Genomic DNA, 8,129 nt, shown 5'->3' on the forward strand with positions numbered 1-8,129 from the left:
TTGGCCAAGTGGCTGGCCATGTCTCTTTGTGAAGAGAGGCCAGGTGGTGGTACATCATCCGTCACTGCTTCCCCCTTTCTCCTCTCATTTCCCACTTCCCTGATTCTCACTCCCCTGGTGTCTTACCTTAAGCGCTAAGTAGCACTTAAGCTTTGCCTCAGGCTTTGTTTTGTAGAGAACCCAGGCTAAAATAATGTCAACAATAATAACTAAAATGTCTTCAGCACTTGCCATGTGCTCAAGTACTGTTAAGTGCTTTCCATATACGATCTCATTTGATCCTTTCACTGATCTTTTGGGGTAGATTACTGTTGCTACCATGTTTTAGCGATGAGGAAACTGAGACCCCCCCAAGAGGTTAAGGAGCATGCCCCAAATCACACAGCTCACCGTGTGGAAGTATCAGGCACAATGCTTGATACGGAGTGAGCCTCCGGGCCAGCAGGTTGGTGATTTTTGTTTGTTTGTTTGTTTGTTTGTTTTGAGACAAGGTCTTGCTCTGTCACTCAGGCTGGAGTGCAGTGGCATGATCGTAGCTCACTGAAGCCTCAACCTCCTAGGCTCAAGCGATCCTTTCACCTCAACCATGGCACCCCTCCCCCTGCCCCCAGTAGCTAAGACTACAGGTGTGCATCACCACATGTAGCTAATATTTTTTTCCCAGATCCCTAATTTTTAATTTATTTTTGTAGAGACAGGGTTTTGCCATGTTGCCCAGACTGGTCTTGAACTCCTGGGATCAAGCAATCTGTCCCCCTCGGCCTCCCAAAGTGTTGAGATTACAAGTGTGAGCCACAGTGCTTGGCCTTATGTGTGCATTTCTTCATAGCACCTTTTCTTCTAAGGTGTTCTTTCAAGACAGTAACTGAATACAACCAAATAACTAGGGGACAAGACAGGGTACCTATCAGGCACAACAGAACTCGAGCTCTGTCATGTGCATCTGGAATAAACTTTAGCAGCAAGTCACTCACCAGGTCCCTCACTTTTTCCATCTACAAATTGGGATAATGAACTTATGCTACATAAACCTTTTGCCTATTACACAGTTGGTAGATTATTACATTTCCATCAACCAATCTACTAATAAGTAAGCCTTCCTGCAGCTGTCACTCCTCCAAACTTCAAAACAACAATAACAACAAAAAACCCACAACACTTGTGTCAAGGTGGGTACAAAGGTGAGACAATTCAAGAGGATAATCTGACTGAAAGTCAAGTTAATGCCACTTGGGGGTAAACAAAGTTGTGCTTGTGATCCAGGACAAATGGGACAGTCAGTATAGTTCATGCCCCAACTATAACTATAGAGGGAAAATATCTGCACGTATTCTAATCTGGTTGACTTGGGTCCAAGCGGAGCAGCTGGAACTGTCTCCCTGAGAACAGCATCACATCTCAAAGATTACACAACTTTAGCAGTTATAGAGACACACATGTGTGACCATGACACCACTAGAGGCATGTAGGAACCTCCTGAATCTCTGAAGTTGTAATGATCCATCTTTTGTGATTAACCCAGAGTTGTCAACTTCATTCCTATAACTAATAAGCTAGATGATTAGAAAACAAAGGGCCCAGGTCCCCTTCTTCCCTTTAGCAAATGTTTATTAAGTACCTACTATCTATCAGAAACTACACATCAGTGCGCAAAGAAGGCATGATTTCTGCCATCAATGTGTCCTTATGACAAACACAGCCCTCAAGGTCACAACTTAGAATGAGCAGAAATCAAAGGTGACAGAATGATTAAGAAATACTGTCTTTGCATGAACTATGCAAAGTTTGGATTAGCTTCTCTTAGAAAATCAACTCCCCCTTTGCCCCAGTGTTTCTTAAAGCATATCCTTCGGCCACTTGCATCAAAAACACCCAGTACCTTGGGAGGTGGGAACTCAGAACTGACATCATGAAGCTCTCTAGAAAATTGTACATGCTCACTAATGTTTAGAGGGCTGCCTTGGTCCACAGCTCTGGGAGATGACCACTCACATCTTACCTGTTTCCTAGACAGGTGCGTCTGATGGAGGAGGGGAGACAGGCAGGTTCCACAGGCTCTCGGGATAGAGAGTGGTGATGGAGACTGGCAGAGGAGAACATGGCCGGCCGGCTGGCCGTCTTGGAGAAAGAGCAGTGCTGGTGTCTGCTTGCTCCTGCCCTCAGGCTTTTCCTTATATGGGTGTACCAGGTAAAGGCAGGCTCCACCTTCGTTAAACAGTGACTTCAGCACTGGGCAGTGGCCTGCCACTTGTTGGAGAGAGAGAGGACATTGGCTGTAAACAGCAATAGCTTCCAGATCCTCCTCCCCAAGCCTATTTCTGCCTGATCCCACCTCACTTCCTGGGGCCCCTGAGCTGCCCATTTCTTGGCTCTTGCGGTTTTCTTGTTTCCAGATATTTAAGTTTCTTTATCTTTATTCTGCTTCAGGGAATTGGTGTTTTGTTTGGTTTTATTTTACAAAACACCTCTGCTGAGAAAAGACTGAGGGAAGCAACCTTCCTTCCAGCCTCATTCTCATATAGGGAAGTACAATTGCCATGTCTCCCGTGTCAAGAGTGGCCACTCCATGTCAATCACATCACATCTCTTTCTACTAGACAGACCATCTTCTTTCTACAAACACATCGTAGAACACGTTAACTCCTGGGCAAGGCGAGACCCAGGGAAGGTCTCTGCATCATCCCTGCTTACTGGATGGGGCAGAAAGAGATGAGGCGTGTAAAGTGCATGTTTCCTGTTCTCAAATCCAAGGGGCTGTTTGCTTTTCTGGCATCTTTAATTCCTTGATGTTCTTCCTCCCCATTCATAGGTGCTCTTTAGAAGCCAATTCCAGAACCCTGATGGCATAGCATACCTTATGCTATAGGCAATAACGATAAAATAGGTAAAGCAGGGAAACAATGTGGAAATTACCAAAAACTGATATGACTGGTCCATTCCCAAACTCTGATGAGTAGAAAGGGATATTTGGCATGTTGTACCTGAACGAGTTAGAGAAACGCTACACTTTGAGACGAATTTAAGAGTCCTTTATTAGCCGGCGATGGAGAGACGGCTAACACTCAAAATTCTCTCCGCCTGGAGGAAGGGGCTTGATTTTCTTCTATACTTCGGGTTAGGAAGCGGAGGGGAGCTCAGTTGCAACAATTCTACAGAAGTAAAAACATGTAAACAGTTAAAAAGACAAATGATTACAGAGAAACAAACAATTTCCACGTGCAGGGGCTCTAAATCTTTCATAAGATGTTACGTATGTGGGCTCTGCCGGACACAAACTCAAGGCTTTATGGTGTTATCTCTTGAGCAAAATCTTGGGAACTTTGTACATTGCTTGCTTCAGTATCTTATCAGTTAATTTGACTCTGATATGTTGAGAGTCTGCTTACACAAGTTAACTCCTTGAGGAAGGGGGTGGGTAAGGAGTCCCTGAAGCCTTGCAAATGACGGAGCTTAATGGAGTTGGTCTGGCTTTCTCAGCTAAGGGAGAGCTTATTCATGTGGAAATAAGGCTAGGTGATTAAGCGAGAAAAGGAGAGTCTAAAAACAAAGTTAGTAACAAAAACAAGGGTAGGTATTACAGGCATATGAATGAAAAATCTGAGAAGCTGGAAAGTACGGAAGTGAGTTTTAACCCCAGTGTTGCAACTTTTGGCTATGTGACCTAGTCAAGTCTATTTCCCTCCAAGGCTTAGTCTACTAATCCATGAACTGAGGAGTATGATGCTTGCCCTGTCTGCCTTGTGTTTGTTTAGTGGGATGCCTGCACCCCAGCGGACACCTTCTATTAGAACTTTCACTATAAATACAGTAAACAACACACACACACACAATTGTATAAATATAATCAGAGAATAAATATGCAGATACTTGTGGTGCATGTTCAAAATGATTTTACTAATAGGGTATGCAATGAAAAATGTTGGAAAGTCATAGTTTCAGAAAAAAATGGAGAGAAAATGCTTCAGGAAGCCCTACCCACAAGGATGTATCACAAGACAGTGTCTCAAGAAAAATAATTGGGAGTTTTCTTGCTTATTGATGATGGTTTTGTCATCTCCCATCTCTAAAAAGATATTTTTCCCCCTGAGAGTGGGAGCTGTTATCCCCAGAGCAGTCTTTGGGAGTATTGAGTTAAAAAAGGAAACAGCTCCCGATGGAGTGTTCTAGGTGCGAAGAAACAAGCAGCTCTGGGTGATAATTGTGCCGGAAGAATGGCTTAGGTGAGGGACCCTGTCAAGAACACCTGTTCACAAATCCCAGGGGCTGTTTTCTTTTCTGGCATCTTTGATTCTTTGGTGTTCTTCCTCCCATTTATAGGTGCTCTTTAGAAGCCAACTCTCAGTGATTTGTGTTTTCCAGAGAATTCCAGCCAAGGGCTATAAACTGGGCAACACCTAACAGTAAGTTCTTAGCTGGACTTGCTCCACCTCTGCAGACCATGTGGCATGCCCCTTAAATCCTTCCAATGCCTTTCTGGCATTCCCTGCTGAGCACTGCATAGCTGCCCTGAGATGTAGCCCTTTGGGGCATGCATCCTTTACTGTATATGATGGCCTCTGTGTCACGGAGCCCCACTGGGGCCTCCCCTGCCACTACCTGTGTCTACTAAATACACTGATCCTGCTGTGGCTGCCCAAACCTGGCCTGTGAGGGCTGTTCTTCCAGTGCAACTGTGGGTGTAGCAAATGTGTCACTGCCATTGTGCAGTGGCTATACCCGCACTTCCTCTGCCACACCACGGCTGCCCCTCATGTGACTGGCCACCGCACTCCTGCTGCTGACATTTAGTGTTCAGTGTCCTAACGAAATGCAAAGAAATAGCTCTTTTTTCTGCAATTGCTTTGAGCCAGGAGAAAATTGGAGCCAGACTAGGCTCAGGGTCCCCATCTTCCCTCCTCAAGGACCTAGGCTACAGTGCTTGAACCAGTCTTGCCCACAGAGAGACCACCTTCTCTCAGAGACTTCTTCCTCCAGAGACTCCTTACTCGATCATGTCAGCACACTCCTGAGTGCTGCCACTCACCCACCTCTAGCCATGCCTCGGAATACTCAGATCTTGAGAGACATAACTCTTCCTCTCTCCTTCCTTCCCCTTCTCCTTTCTGTCTTCTTCCCCCAACCCCACTGTTCTGTCTCCCTCTTTGCCTCTCCATCATTTCCTTACAAACCGTTTCTCATGCCATCTTGCCAGGCACTGCACCAGACTCAGGGTCCACAGCAGCAGGTCCAGGGGACACACAAGCCCAGTGGACTTAGAATCTAGTGAGAAACACACATGAAACCAATAACCACAAAGCAGCCAGATTATTTCTCTTGCAATCAGTGAAGGATGTGGGGAGCCAGCCAGGAGGAGAGGGTCGAGGGGGAGGCTGCAGTGAGAGTGCTGAGAATGCAAATCCTGTGTACAGCTTGATAGATGTTCACAAAGGGAAACCCAAGTTACCAGCATCCAGATTAAGAAACACCATTACTGGAACCCAGAAGCTCCTTTGCACCCTTTCTCCTACTGTCCTTTGGTTTACCCTCAAGGGAAACTGTCCTGAGTCAATTAATTTTGATAAGCCTTATCCTCTTTTCCTTTATAAGAAAACAAACCCTGTGTTGACTTAGGGAATTAAATCAAATGACCCTGTAAAACATGACAAAGGGGACTGTTTTGGCAGGGTAAACAGGTTTACAGAGTGTTTACCACATAGTTAAATGGATCATTTAGCAGATTTCATGTATTTCTACATTCCTCTGTGGGTAGAAATAGCAAAGTCAACAAAGTGCGGTGATTTTTATCAATGACAAAAAGTATGAAGTAGAGGTCACCCAGCTCAAGTTTGCTGTGCCATGGCTGCCAGCTAGGCAGATTACGAACTACCTAGTCAAGCCCAGGCCTATTCCACCCCAGTTCCTTCTTGTGCCCTGGGGGACAGAACCCCAGCAAAAGCCAGAGTTTCCATTCTTATGGGTAGGTGACAACACAGAGTGTGTGTGCATGGTGGGGCCAGCAGGAGGCATGGAGGCAAGAGGAACATAAGGAAGCCAGAGATGGGTTAAAAATGAGTGATGTTCCTTATTATAAAATACTCATCACAGGCTGGGTGCAGTAGCTCATGCCTGTAATCCTAGCAGTTTGAGAGGCTAAGGCTAGTAGATCACTTGAAGTCAGGTGTTCAAGACCAGCCTGGGCAACATGGTGAAACCCCGTCTCTACTAAAAACACAAAAATTAGCCAGGCATGGTGGTGCAGGCCTGTAATCCCAGCTACTCAGGAGGCTGAGGCAGGAGAATCGCTTGAATCTGAGAGGCGGAGGTTGCAGTGAGCTAAGATCGCACCACTGTACTCCAGCCTGGGTGACAGATCAAGACTGTCTCAATAAAATAAAATAAAATGAAACAAAACACTCATCACAGAAACATTTGAAAAATTATTTAAAAGTTAAAAAATAACAACCATAATCTTATACCCAGAGAAAATGACTATTTTTCTTTTGTCTTCCTTTCTCTAGACATAGCCACACATAATGCAGACATTTCAGTCACTGGCACCTACAAATGCTTGCGGGAGATGTCGACTCAGTGCTCACATTCTGAATGCACTGGCTTGGAGCTTTTTCCCTGCAAATGCAATGTCTACCCCAGGGAATTTCTGGGAAGTCCAGGGAGTGTCTGCTGGTTGTCCACAGAACATCTTTTGCGTTCCATTAGGCATTGTGGTCTCTGGGGGACACTATGCCTTCTCTAAGGAAGTTCTGCCCTCCCTAGGGTTATAAACTCTTGATTGACCTGTCTCTATTGTCTCTAGCCCTAGTTCTTCCACTCCCAAATAGCTTCTTAGGGTCCTTCTCCCATGCAAATCACTTGAGCAAGTATGTGCCCCCAAAGCGAGTGTTTAGAATACCAAGTCTCAGCTGGGAGTGGTGGGGGATGCCTGTTGTCCCAGCTCCTTGGGTGGCTAAGGCAGAAGGATCACTTAAGCCCACAAATTTGAGACCAGCCTGGGCAACATAGCAAGACTTTGTCTCAATAAAAATAAAAATTAAAAATTAAAGAAAATAAATTCAACCATAACTTAAAACAAAGAATATCAAGTGCTTAATCTAAACTTATTCTCAATAGGATCACTCTATTTCTCTCTTGTTCTTTCTCTCTCTCCCACATACAACCTTTCCTTTTTTCCCCCACAAGATTGAGGTTAAACTATGTACTGTTTTGAAGCCTGCTTTTTTCATTTTAAATTAGATCATGAACATTATGTCATTAAATCCTCTTTAAAACTATGATTCTTAATAACTGTATACTATTCTAATGCTTGAATGTAATATTAACCAATACCTAATAGAATAGAATAAATAGAATATTAGCCAATCCTGTGGTTTTGGACATTTAGATTATTTCTCACCTTTGGCCATTACAAATCCTGGCATACAAATTGTTCCAAATGCTTCCAGTGAATTTCTTACAATAAATTCCTAAAAGTGAAATGAAAATGTCAAGAGCTATGAGCACTATAAAGGATTTTGATTCCTATTATTAAATATTCTTCCAAAAGACTGCTTCAGCGTATAGCTGGCCAGCAGCATATGTGACCTTTTTCCCATCTTTAGAGTATTTTTACGTTATAAAATGGTGTTACTTTCCTAAGGTGGGAAGATGGGGCACTGGCGGATAGAAAATGAACTCCAAACCGTCAGTGAAGGCTGTGAGTTCTCATGCCATGTAGCTATCGTTTCTCCTTCTCCGCTATGCCATGAGCCCATGGCCCAGCCAGCAGAGTACTTGAAAATCCTGAGACATACTATACACTTCCATGTTTCTATGACTTCAAGTATGATACTTTTATATCTATAATTTCTTATCATCTCTCCTCTGCCCAATCAAACCCTAACTCATCTTTCAAATCCCAGTTCAAATATTATTGCTAATCTTTCTACTTACCAGGAGCAAATATGTTTGGTAAATATTAGCAATTGCCACTATAACTATAGCTTCTTTCTGGAGTACTACTCCTCATAACCCTACAAGAGAGGCACCATTGTTCCCATTTTATACACAAGGACTATGACATTGAAAGGTTAAATAACTTGTCCATAATCACTCAGATTTGAACCCAGTCCAACCTGGCTCCAAAGCTTGGGTTC

At 43.9% G+C, this 8,129-nt stretch overlaps 1 protein-coding gene across 3 annotated transcripts in view; it reads right to left on the reverse strand.

The window, feature by feature from the left end:
* The window catches only part of CAPN13 (calpain 13), a 105,156-nt gene extending 101,414 nt beyond the window's left edge, over positions 1-3,742 (reverse strand). For 2 of the 3 annotated variants that reach the window (XM_009183941.4, XM_003908468.4), the window contains exon 1: positions 2,000-3,741. The gene's annotated coding sequence lies outside the window, so the exon portion shown is untranslated. Of the gene's footprint in view, positions 1-1,999 lie in introns of all 3 variants that reach the window. The other variant, XM_009183946.4, reaches the window with a different exon arrangement.
* Positions 3,743-8,129: the final 4,387 nt, after the last annotated feature.

This window comes from Papio anubis, chromosome 14 (assembly GCF_008728515.1).
Source record: "Papio anubis isolate 15944 chromosome 14, Panubis1.0, whole genome shotgun sequence".
NCBI lineage: Eukaryota > Metazoa > Chordata > Mammalia > Primates > Cercopithecidae > Papio > Papio anubis.